A 12774-nucleotide genomic window follows, 5' to 3' on the forward strand; every position below is an offset into this window, starting at 1 on the left:
TGCCAGCAAATAAATTTCTCTGTCAAATGATCTATCCCAGAGCTCCGGTTGTCATCCTGGCTTCTTATCGTACATTCCGTGTGACATTATGACTCTACCCTGTCGGGGCTGGGGGCAGGGGCCTCAGCTTCCTGGCTGCTTCTCCACTGTGTGAATGGCATTGGGTGACAGGTTTGTTTGCTGGCGTGTACAGCCAGATCGGGGTGTGCCGAAGGCAGCCGGGGACTTCATGGAGTGTCTGTAGGCACGGCTTCAGGCAGAGAGGTGCCGAGTCCCAGAGAGAACGGCGTCAGACCAAGGGAAAGGCACCGGAGACCCGAGGCACGTTGCTGGGCAGCCTGCCTTGCCTCTGGGCCCAGAGATGGCCACCTCCGGTCTTGAAATGGAGTCGTATCATGTTACTCATTAGTGTGGCAGGGTCAGCCTGACTGGTTCTTCATTTTGATTTCACCACACTCTGTTGGTTTCCTCTGCCCAGTGTGGGAGGGTCCTGGATCGCCTGGGGAGTTGCCTCCCCCCATGTACGCCCCCCCCCCCCAATGCCCTTATGGTGAGCTGATGTCAAATGTTAGCTGCAGAATTGTTTGAGGAATTTTTTAAGAGTCTCGTTTGGCTCTTCAGGCACGGTGTGGATACTAATGTTTGCTTTTGTGTGTGGTGTGTGTGTATGTGCACAGTAACAATAGGCTCCTATTTGCCAGGCCTGTCCCAGCCCATCAGCCAGGCAGTTCAGAACATCAGGGCAAGGCAGGCAGAGGCACAGGATTAATGGGTTTCTGGGCAGCGCTTCGTGAGTGATGGCACCTGGTGGGTCAGCTCTCCATCCTACACTGACGTGGCGGCTGACACGGTGGCTGTCACATGCTGTCATCCGTGGCCAAGAGTCTGAGCCACTCTGTACCAGATGCCAAGGAGCTTCAAGCAAACACCAGTATGGTGGCGACCATTTTCCATCCTGTCTTCCCCCAAACCAGCAAAGCACAGCTTGCTGACGCTCAGCCAAGGGCTAGGCGCAGGGTTCAGTTTCTTTGCTGTGTGAGAAACAGTCTCCCACACCCACACCCACCTCCCGTATTCCCAGCTATTCTTCTTAATGTAGCTGCACTGATGGAGCACCTGAAGGCTCCGTTCTAGTTATCTTGTTGCCAAGGCTGCTATTAAGGACTCTTAAGGTCAGTTGGAAAAATCTATTTATCCAATGGTGTGGTATGCCATTGCGTTGATTCTAATGCCATGTGAACACATGATCTGATTAGAAATCAGGATGGGGATGGCTCCCACGGGGCCCTAGTGATTCCCTCGGATGTCTTTCTTTGAAGTGCTTTCTGCATGCTCTGAGGATGGGCTCTTTGGATGACCTCCTTGAAGTTCCAACGTTCTGGGTTGTACCCACTCACTACTCTAGATAGAACAAGCCCAAGGAGGACCTCTGTGTGAGACTCTAGACCTCTGCTGAGTGCTTGGCCTGTTCCTGTCTTGAGTTAGGGCTACACTTGGCCCTGAGCTGCTCTGACCACATGACCAAACTCTTCTGTATGAGTTGGGGAATTTCATCCTCACGGTGAAGAGCATTCTCCTTTGATTAAATGGCATGCAAGCTGTTCTTTGGTCCCTAGAGGACCAGGGCCAAGCTGTCAGCAACTATAACAGGACAAGATTAAATGGACAAAGGGGGAAAAAATAGGAAGCTGGAGAACCAGGCTAGAACACGAGACCACTCCTGGTGAGCTTGAACACAAGGAGAAGTAGAAGGTTCTTCTGGGAGCTTAGTAGCATTTCATGAGGGAACACTTACACGACTCGTTGCACTGAGGCCTGGACCCGAGAGCTTTTATGGCCAGGGAGCTTTTTCCGAATGACCCTGTTGTGTCCTCTTGACCGCCTAGCTAACGAATTGCTGTCTCTAGGGTTGAGTTCACTTTCTTGTCACCTCTCGGGTCCTGTTGCGTCCTTGGCCTTCCTTGTGTTCCAGCAGCTGCCCATATTTTTTTTATTATCTTTATCATTTTCATTCAGGCTCATCAAAGCTTCATTCCAAATGAAGTTGCTCGACTCTTCCATGTAGTTTTGGGCCCCGGAGAGTGGCTGCTCCCTCTTTAGTTCCGCATGTCCACGCCGGAATGGACAGTAGGAACTCTTGTCTGGAGAATGGAGTACCGAGTTCGGTGGTCCATTTTCCTATACCTATCCCGTTCAAAGCTGGCCGCCCTGCTTGGGGCCTTTCTGTCAGAAACCTCTAATATATAGAGAGATAAATGTTACTTGGTGCGTTCTGGTGTTTCCCTCTGTGTGGGGATTTGAACCTAGAATACATAGAAAAGTGACTTTGGAGAGGAGGGGGTGCAGACCCTGACCAGCTGCCACACTTGGGAGAGTCAGCCTGCTGGCCTCACAGATGGAGAGCCTCCAGGAGGGTCCTCAAGGGTCCCCTTCTTTGTGAGCCTGAAAAACTCATGCAGAACGAAGAAAGTGAAGCAGACGTGGCCTCTTCCCTCTTCTGCTGACCCCAGGGGCCGCCTTAGCTTCAACATGACAGTAACATCTGTGCTTCTGGGCATTGGGCCTGGGTGGTGTGGAGAGAGTACTGAGTCAGGTCTGCCAGGCCCCAGCCCCCTTTGGAGGGACAGGGTAGTAACATGTGTTCCACTCCCAGGGATGAGCTGCTTGATTTCAATGGACACAGAGTGCCCACAGACAACCTAGTCCTCGGGCATGAGTCGGCTGTGCCTCTCACTGTGCCTTTGTGATGTGAGCACCTGGGGCACACAGGCCTGTGCCATCCCAATTGCTGCTGCCTCCCGGTTCATGCACAAAAGGCCCTGCAAACTGGCACATCCTCTCTCCTCTGTCCCCTAGCTTGTGTTGAAGCCCCTGTGCCGGGTGGGCAGGGGGACCCCGGGGTACTTGAACACAGTAGCTCTCAGCCTTCAGAAGGAGAGTCAGAACATGATGAAGGCTCAGGCCTCTGTAGCCCTTCACTTGGGAGGCAGAAGTATCGCCACAAGTTCTGGTCCAGCATGGGCTACATAGTTCCAGACCAATTAGGACCGCATGGTGAAAACTGTCTCAGATGACCTTGACATCAGGGTGAGCTGGGCCTCTGATGTCCAGGGACCACGCGTGGGCTCTGCAGGTTCCTGTCCACTTCCACATTCCTCAGGCAGGTTTCTTTCCTGTTCTAGTCTTCCATTGTGTTTAGTCTCTGGCATTCTCTGTTGCCATGGGCACAGTTTTAGTTAGCATTTAAGAACTACTCACACCCTGTCAGGATGCACCACCTTATAAGCATCCAGTTCTGCAAGGCAGTAGCTGGAGACCAGAGCAAAGGCACCAGGTTGGAGCATGGGCGACGTGGGAGGTTGGAATTTTGTGTACTTACATTTCTTTTACGACTAGGAAGGATGTGCCTCTGAACCAGCCAGGCCTCGCTCTGGGGCCACACAGGACATGGGCCATACTCAGGGGAAGGTAGGTATCTGTGGTTCCTGCCTGCAGTCCTCAGCAACGCTGTTTGTCCTCCCGTGTTGCTCTGCCCTGGCCTCTGCAGAGGTGCGTGGGTCTCTCCATCAGTGGGTCACTAGCTTGCAAGCATGCTTTTCTACTTTGCTGGCCTGTGCACAGTGCGCATTCATCAAAATCTGGTCAACGAGTCTCGTGACAGGAAAGGAGAGAGAGGTGTCTTGGGAGACATGTTCCAGGCTGCTCTTTCTCTGGAAAACTCGGCTAGTGTGTCGGAGGCAGGTGGAAAAGATCTTTCTTCCCTGGCCTGATTGAAAGTAGAAGAAACAGATGCGCAATAAACACCTCACGTGCCACGGGGAATTAATAGCAGAAATACACAGGGAGCTTTGATTGACAGGTACTCGCTTTGGATTCTGTCCTCTGGAACCCTTCTTCGTCGTCGTCTTCTCTTACCAGTTACTGGCTGGAAGGGCACCCTACCTAGGCTGCTGGAGAGTGGCTGTGGGAGCCCCAGAGTGGGACAGCCTGCTCCCCGGCCCTCCTGACCTTGCTCGTTATGGCTGAAGTGTGGTCCCTGAGTTCTCTCTCTGCCTGAGGCTTTGTGGGAGGATGTTCCTTCTGAGTCAGAGCCTTGGCAGAAGCCCAAGAGTCTCTGGCTATCTCGGGGTTTCATCACACCTTGTCTGGCCCGTGGGCTAGTAGTGCATGCAAAGCTCAGGGCATCTGAGACACCAGCCGCAGGTCGCCTCAAGGCTGTTCCTGCAGAGAAAGTCACACACAGATTTGTGGGATTCTGTTTTTAACCTCCGAGCCAGGGGGATGTCTTACCTGGCATGTCCATCAGGACATGTTGAGTCGCAGGCCACTGTGAAGAGTGATCTGGTATCTATCCCTAGACTACGGTTCTGAGGTCTCTGGTGACCGGCCACCAAGCCTCAGGCGTGGGTCTCAGAGGCCTTGTAAAAAATCAAAGGGAATTTGGAGTTTTTCTCTTCGTTGGTGCTACATTGGGTGACAGTTCCTATCACGGTAGTTTTTTCCTTAGGCCTCAAAGCCGAAGACCCCGCTGTGGAGGGAGGAACCAACCCTGCCTGGTGAGATCCTTGGCCCAGTGCAGTTCTTGACGGAGGTGTGGTTGATGGGAGGGTCTGTTCAGTGAGGGCGGCTGAATCTGAAGACCAACCTTCCCACTAAGGTAGCGATGGAGGAGGTGCTTTGGGCATCCTTTCTAGAAGGCTTGATGCGTTTTCTTGACTGTATCCCTGGCCTGGCCTGGTGTTTGGGTCACTGTTAGAGTGCCTAGGCATGGTGGCCGTGGGCCAGCCAGTCCCCTTTACACCACTAGAAAAGCCCCAGCTTCTCCTTCAAGCTCTGGAGTCGTCGGGTAGAACTGAGTGAAGCCCTTCTCCGTGACCTTGAGAATCGTGCCCCTCGGCCTCACTTTCTGTGTTGGAAAAACCTGCTTTTAGGCATCAGCGACGCAGGATTTAAGGAAGAGCGGTACAGGGGTGGCTCCTGTAACCTGCATGTGCCTCAACAGGGACTCGTAAGGCTGCCTTGATTCCACAGTTGTGACCATGTAGACAATACAGGGCCACTGTTTCATGTGCATTCCATCCGGCTTGTGGATGTGTGATTTCATTACTTCACTAAAATTCTGAAGAGCTGGGGGTGGATGCACGTGTCTGTAATTCATAGCACTCTGGAGTAGCAAGTTTGGGGTCAACTTGAGCTACATAGCAAGTTCCAGGCCAGCCTGGGTTGCATAGTGAGACGCTGTCTCAAAAGTCAAAAGGGATTTGTTGTCATCGTCGTCGTTTTTAATGTCTATTGAAAGCCAGTAATGGGAAAGTGGCTAGAGACGGGCGGGGCTTACTGTTCTACATTTAAGCCAGTGCCCAGGTCTGGAAAGTATAAGTATACTCTGTAAGCGGCCTAATTCCCCAGCACTGAATGTGCTTCACATGGGGATGGGGGCCGTGCCTCAGGAGAGAGACCGATCCGGGGACCCTAGAGCTGCATATAGCTGCCTTTTCCTCTCCGCCTCGGCTGCACAGTGGAGGGAGTCGCTCTCCATGGTCTTTCCAGCATGTTGCACTCACCCAACCCATGACCTTGACAGTCAGGCCTTGATTTAAAGGCTCTGGGTAGCCACAACCCCTGGAGAATTACAGCCTGGATATCCATAGCTTGGCCTCACAGGAGTCACAGCCCCCGAGAAGGCAAAGTGAGTCAGTCAGCAGGACCAGGGTTGACTCTGCGGAATCCCAAGCCGTGAACAGGAAGTCCACCGAGTTCTGGGAGCTAGCTTCCGGGGAGCACCCCCTTCTAACTTGAGTTTGTCCGTTTAAGATTTTAAGATTCTTCTCTGGCCAAGTCCTGAGATTTTATTCTGCAGCTGAGCTCGGGTGTCACGGCCACGTGCGCAAGAGGCCGAGGCAGCACAGGTTCAGATGTCAGGGACTGTGATCGGCTCTCAGAGCAAGGTTGCAGGAAAAGAAGGGTGTTCCTACCCCCACCCCCACCCCCCACCCAGAAGCCAACTGATTGAAGTAGGCTTATAGATAAATGTTCCTCCCAGAAGACAGATGAGGGGGTCTCCAGGGACATGGGTGCCACACTGGGAAGCGGAAAAGTCCATCACTTGAGGAACTAATACACCCTCACACTTAGAGATAACTGTACCCACAAGCCCGGGACTTCACCCTTCCAGCCTGTCTTCTGTCCTTGGTGCTAAATAGGACATGCAACCCATTTTAGCAAAAACTGCAGTGGAAACGGTGCCCTTGGCTGTGCATTAGGACATGTCCTTCCTGGTCAGCTTCTGGTAATGTTCTTCAGGGACCCACTTCAAGTCTGAGGTCAGCAGAGATGTGCTGCGTACTGGCTGGATTCTCGAGACAAGGAATTGGTTAGGAGACATTTCATTTTGGAGCACCAAGAGCTGCCGGAGACTGGCAGGTGACAGAAGCCCAGTCCCCAAATCACACAAGCCAGGCTGTCATGGAAAGAGAAAGTTTCCTCTGTCACTTCCCTTGTTTGAGCACTCTGGATGAGCTGCAGAGATGTCTGTCTCGGGTTCTGGGTGGAGCCAGTTGACGTAACGGCAGATGCTGGTCTCCTTGGGATAGCAGGGTAGTCTAAGTTTGCCTTCCTGTTACTGAACTGGAAACAACGATGTTTCCACACAGTAGGACTCTCTACTTTCACTCTGGACGGCACCACACCCAAACATACAGGTGCACACACAACGTTGGGTTAGCAGCAGTCACACAGGAAGCCTCCAGGGCCCATGGCCATGGCCCAGGCATTTGGAGCAGCAATCTGTGCGCACCTGGTGGGTGATCATGGAGGCCTAGACGATTCTCACTTGAACTGTAACCCACTAAAATACAAGGTGTATTAAGCAAACCAACCTGCTTAGCCCAGCGTCTCATGGCCCTCCCTGAGTCTCACCTAGAGAGCACCCTAGCTCCTGAGTTCAGAGGGCCTGGTGACAAGCTGGCTCCTCGAGGCGTATGCTGTAACAGTGGGCTGGCCCTTTCTCAACCATCTTTGCCTGTTCATGGGGCTTACCATGGGCCCTTGCCCTTCCGGGGTGCATCTGTTAGTTTTTGTTTGCTCCCTAGTAGATGATTCTAGAAATAATGGTAACCTTTCAGCCAGTGGTTCTTCTTCATCCTGGGCATTTTATGATACACTCTTCTCAGAATCTGGCACAGCTTAGCCCTCGGGTTTGAAGGATTATGGGATCTTCTAAAGAAGCCACTGCCCCTCTGTGCAGCTGAGTGGTGCCTTACACTTGTGTTGGTGGCCCTTGCTAGTGTTGGTGGCCCCACCCGTCCCTGCTTCATTCCAGGCTCATCTTGTTTGTGTCGTAGGTAAATGACCTTCAGGCTCCTTTCCACATTACAAGAGTAGGTCAGGGTCACCAGTGCCTGGCAGGGAGATTTCAGCAGGCCCTGGTGTGGTGTACCCTGGTGCTGAGGGGCACTGAATCCGCAAGGCCTGTGAGCTCAGAGTTGTGCCAACCAAAAGCTGAGGTTTCTGATCAAAGTGGTGTTTTCTGACCTTTCAGATGGTGTGACGCAAAGTGGTGGCCCTTAGAAAGATGTCCCATCTGAATGGCTGCCTCTGAGTGTCTCTGGGGCCTCCCAGCAGGGAGCGGGGTGGTCTTGGCTGCCCCCCCCCCTACCACCACAGCTGCTGTTGTGTGTATCCCCACACTGGCAGGTTGGAGACCATTCTACATGTGTTTAAGTGCATTGGCAGAACGAGAGACGCAGCTTCCTCTCCTCGCAGTCATATGCTGGGGTGCTTTAAGGCTGAGCCTCAATTTGGGGTTTGCATTGTGAAGCCCAAGCCTCTGGTAAACACACACACACACACACACACACACACACACACACACACACACACACGTCACATCTCAGTTCTGGTTTTCCACCTGACTTTCTAGAAATTGTGTCCCGCCAAGAGGGTTAGGGCCTACTGAAAAGTGGCCATATATATAATAGGGAGAAGTCCATCCTGAAGGGGAGGCTTGTCTTACAACACTGGGGAGACTCCAGTGGGCCCCATGAGGGGTTTACCTTGCAGGTGGTAGCAGCTCCTGGGTCTGCGTCACTGGCTCCATCTTCTAGGTTTCGTATCCCTGTGCGTAAGGCTGGGAGCTACCCATAGACTCAGTGGCTCCCCCAGTTATCTCATGGGTCTCAGAGCTAGTAATGAATCATTTACACACTTGGCTTCTTGCTAGGCACACAGCAGTCCATGGATGGCACGCTTTCATCTTGGAATCTCTCTAGGGGCTGTTTGACCGCCTTGACCTTGCCACTCCTGGTATATCCCTTAGGTTTTGCAGCCCAGCAGGTTAATTTAAAATCAGTGGCCTGCGGGTGGCAATATGATGCAACCCAGAAAGTCAGGACAGCTGATGGAGAACATCTAGAGAGTTCCAGCAAACTAACCTCAGCGTACAAGAGGCTCTGTCTGGGTGCCGTCCATGAGCTCCTGGTCTCTGTCTCCTAATCCCAGCATGCCTGTGTAAGGTGTCAGAACTTCCAGAGTACATTGCCAGCTTCTGTCCCAGTAGGTAGCATCATGGTGAGATCGTGCACAGAGGATGGTGGCAGTGCCTGTAATGGGAAGCAGGGCGGGCAGGCTGGCATTTTACAGCATCCTCTGGAGATAACTCACAAACTCTCACGCCCTTCCAAGAACACACCCAGCTGCAGTAAGGACTCAGGACCAAAGTCCCCGTGAAGAACCTTTGGGAACATGCTCACATTGTGGCTCACTTCACAAAGCCTACTTTGCTTGGGAATCCAAAAGCATTTAGGTTCTTACTTATTCTTTTATGTATATGGGCATTTTTGCTTGCATGTATATATGTATGTGCATCCGGTGCAGGCAGTGCCCGTAGGGGCCACAAGAGGCCGCCACAGCTCCTGGACCTGAAGTGATGGTTGTCATCACCATGTGGGGGCCAGGAATGGAGCCCAGCTCCTCTTAACCACTGAGCCCTGTCCCTCCATCCCCTGCAGGTCGATTCTCAATCTGCAAGCAACAGAAACAGATCCAGACCACATTTTAGAAATGGATTCCTTTCTTTCTTTACCCTTACGCATACAGTATTCAAGAAAATGGAAAGTGGGCCTCAGAAAGACAGGGCAAGGCTGTGGGACAGGATCACCACATGTCCTTCCTAGTAATGCTGCTTTGGGAAGCATGACAGCCATGGGGCAGATCCCGAGCCAGGAGATGATAACTCCAGCCTTTCTGTCCTCAAAGCCCTGAGGAGGGAAGTCCCGGGGCAGGGTTTGGGGGTTTGGGGGGGTGGGGCCATCCATTTTTCATGTTAACGTAAATGTGCTTTACACTATAATGTATCCATAACATCCTAATACTTTAGGGGAATGGATGGCGGGTCTGCTCATAGCTCTGTACGTTGGGTGAGATCGTGCGTTTCTGGACATGCAGTATCATACAGTGCTTTTTCCAGCTACCGTGGCACAGAAGCTGGTTGGCCAGAAAGCTGCCCACCTCTCTAGATAGAGGTCACTAGAGGTCTACAGGGCCCTTGAACCTGGCATTACCGGGGTGGCTGGCACAAATCTGAACCACTGAGCTTGGGGGTGGTGGTGGTTGTACTTGACGTTCTCTAACCTAACGTTACTGGGGAGCGGCTTCCTCTCCAAGCTATATTATACCAGGGACCACCTACAGCGCCATGGTCCAGATAGACAGATGAGCAAGTTCCATGCATGTTGTATAGAGGCAATCCTGGAGCCGGCTAGGAATTCACTCCAGGGGAACTGACTGAGTTCTTTCTCTGTCCCACGTATAATGCTCGGTAGGCTTTCAGCAGTGGGATACTGCCTCCATTCCCATAAGAAGCCTAATTGTTGCTGGGTAGAAGGAGTCTGTGGAGAGGGGTAGAGGGACACATCATCATTTTGCATAGTCACTGAACACCTTGTCATCGGGTGTGTCTCCAGTGTGTGGGAGGCTGGGAATGATGGCGGCATCGCCAGGTCCCCGTCAGTCTTAGGGTTTGGCTATGCGGAAAAACTGTGAGCGTATCTATCCTAAACTCCAGTTTTGGAAGGACGCCTCCTCAAGTACTGTGCCTTGGGCCTTCTTCCCTCAAATTCCTCTATTGAAGAAATGAGCCACCGCTCCAGGCCAGGGGCCAACCTGAAGACTGATCCCAGCCTCTGAGGGTCCTGTGTGTGTCATGTTAATGTAAAGGTGCTTTACACCGAGATGTGCCCCTGGCACCCTAATCTGTTAAGATGGTACACTCTTCAGAACTGTTGAAAGAGGTGGGGAGGAGGTCTGCCGGAAGCTGGCTCTGTGTTGAGATCATCGGGGCTCTCTGAGTTTGTGTTCCCCGAAATGCCGTGGGCAGGGTCGCAGCCCTCCTCCTCATACCCTGGGTCAGGTGGCTCCTGTAACGCTGCTCCTCGGCCACTCTATGCCAGGTTCCATACTATCACTGCCACTGACCCTGCCACCCCCGTTCAGCATCCTTCCCTAGCCAACAGGTCTCTTGTTGCCTCTGCTCCTCCCTTTTGCCTGGATATCAGAGGTTTCCCCACTGGGAGTCATACCTCAGGCCTTGGCCAGGTGTCCTCGGGGTGCTGTGGACCCACCTCAGCTGAGGGAAAGAACAAAGGATGGGATGCACCAAAGAAAAAGGAGACCTAGTCAGGGAGAGAACTGATCACTAGGCAACCTGGAGTCTGTTACCCGGGTAACAGATAACATGCTCTGGTGCCGTGGATGGACATCTTAGATGGTGGCTCTCAGCCGCTCCAGATGTACTGGATGGCTCTAGATCTCTGGCTTGTTCCTGGCACTGTCTTCCTTGGCAAGGTGGGGTAAATTACTAGGTAATTAATACCTGAACTTCTGATGTGGCAAAGTGACCCATCCTGCTAGCCTTTTCCAAAACCAAGCTTCTTGGGAGACCGGGGAAGGAGCTCTGACCTGTGTGGTCTGATACTGTGTGTCTGATACTGATACCCTCAACCCATGTTCTTGGAAGTTGGCCACTTTACCCTCTTTCTTAGTAAAAAGAAGGCAGGGTTATTGTCAGAACCTTACATACCTCAGCTTGAGTGCTCATCTGGGTTAGCAGATGGCACTCTGTAGCTGAGTGACAGGATGAACACATGAGCAACTGTGGGATAATCACTGTCACCTCACTTCCCCTTCTGTGACCTGGGGGGGGGTCTCACCTGGACTACTAAGGACAGGGAATATTGAGGCCATTTGTTTCCTCATAGGACCAACCTGTTAGTTATCTGAGCCATGGGCCAGTGAGGACGTGGGGTGTAACCTGTTCGCAACTTGCCATTGCCAATGTGAGAGGATTTTAGAACTGGGACCACTCAGGCACCCTACCATGTGCTTCAGAGTCTCAGGCAGGTAACAGGTGCACGCCGGGAATGCTTCAACATGAGGATCTGGCTGCTATTCAGGCTGAGATGGTCCATGATTCCCTTTCAACCCAGCTTGTTCTTGTAAGACGGGGACAGAAACATTCTCTCTGCTCTGAGCTCACTGTCTGTCCTGAGATTGTGCAGAGGTATGGTGCGAGGATGTCACCCGCATGCAGTGGTGGTGAGGGCGCCCGAGGAAGATGGACACAGCTCTCAGGAAAGCATGTCCTTCCTCAGCTTCTCACTGCAGTGTGTGGCCAGCTCCATGCGCCTGTGTGATACAAGAGGATCCCTCGTGTCCAGGCCCCTACCCAGCGGTTAGTTCAAAGGCGGCCCAGGAGCTTTCGTTGGGAGGGCTGTCTTAGGGATTCTATTGCTGTGAGGAAACATGACTGTAAACAACTTGGGGAGGGAAGGGTTTGTTCCAGCTTACACCTCTGAGGTCACAGTCCGTTGCTGACGGAAGCCAGGGCAGGAGCTAAGGCAAAAGCCACCGAGGAAGGCTACTTGCTGGCTGGCTCCCATGAGTTGTTCAGTCCGTCTTCTTGCAGCATCCGGGACCACCAGCCCATAGTGAGCTGGGCCCTGCCACGTCAATCATCGGTCAAGGAAAGCTCTTCAGCAAAGAGGGAGAGGCCTGCAGGCGAGGCTTTGGGTACCTTAATGCTCACATAAAGGCCACGTGGTTCCAGCAGCCTGTGTTCCCTGTAGGATCTGAGAGAGATCCCTGGCAGGAGGAACAGCCACGTCCTACCACACTGTGGACAGCTTCTGTGAAAGGGAATGACTGACTAGAAGGAAGGAGACCGCTTAGCTTGAAGTAATGGCCTGGACCGCCCAAACCCCTCAGCGTGAGGAGGGAAAGGCAACAGTCCTGGCCAGATACCTCCTTCCCTCTACATGGTGTGGGGCTTTAGGATGCTGGGAAACTTTATGTGGTTATCTGAAAGCTGTCCAGTGTCGATTTTTGTCTCCACGACAAGGAAACAGACCTTGCCCCTTGCCAATGTCATGGCGGTGTAGTGTCCCCAAAGCTGGGTCCAGAGCATGGGACTTTGATGACTCCAGTCAAGAGGGAAAGGCTGACTGGGAAGAACAAAAGTCAGGAGCTCCCGGACAGGTGATCCCAAAGGATCAGGTGCTGCTGTGCTGTGGGTGTCCGAACCTGTCCAGTCTGCTGTATGGACAGTTGGGAGGAAAGGTGCCCCAGCAGGGCTGCATCCTGGAGGACCAGCAGAGTTCAGCGGAGAATACGCAGTTGGGTACCATCGGGATGGCGTCCCTCCCTATTCCATCTCCATATTGGCCCCATGGGAAGCTGGCCAGCATGACTAGGCTGTGTTCCTTTTGGGTATTGGTTCTC

General features: G+C 52.7%; 1 protein-coding gene and 1 long non-coding RNA gene across 6 annotated transcripts in view; one reads left to right on the forward strand and one right to left on the reverse strand.

Annotated features, from left to right (window-relative positions):
• Positions 1-12774, forward strand: part of Ctbp2 (C-terminal binding protein 2) — a 139341-nt gene that overhangs the window by 109604 nt on the left and 16963 nt on the right. The window contains exon 1 of one of the 5 annotated variants that reach the window (XM_037209748.1): positions 10776-10842. The exons of the other annotated variants lie outside the window; for them this stretch is intronic. The gene's annotated coding sequence lies outside the window, so the exon portion shown is untranslated. Of the gene's footprint in view, positions 1-10775; positions 10843-12774 lie in introns of those variants that run through there. 5 annotated transcript variants of the gene reach the window in all.
• LOC119088790 lies at positions 1621-10678 on the reverse strand. Its single transcript, XR_005092519.1, has 3 exons — positions 10578-10678; positions 8433-8600; positions 1621-3766 (listed from the first exon to the last, which is right to left on the reverse strand). It is a non-coding gene; the product is annotated as an uncharacterized LOC119088790 (long non-coding RNA).

The sequence above is a fragment of the Peromyscus leucopus genome, chromosome 1 (assembly GCF_004664715.2).
Source record: "Peromyscus leucopus breed LL Stock chromosome 1, UCI_PerLeu_2.1, whole genome shotgun sequence".
NCBI lineage: Eukaryota > Metazoa > Chordata > Mammalia > Rodentia > Cricetidae > Peromyscus > Peromyscus leucopus.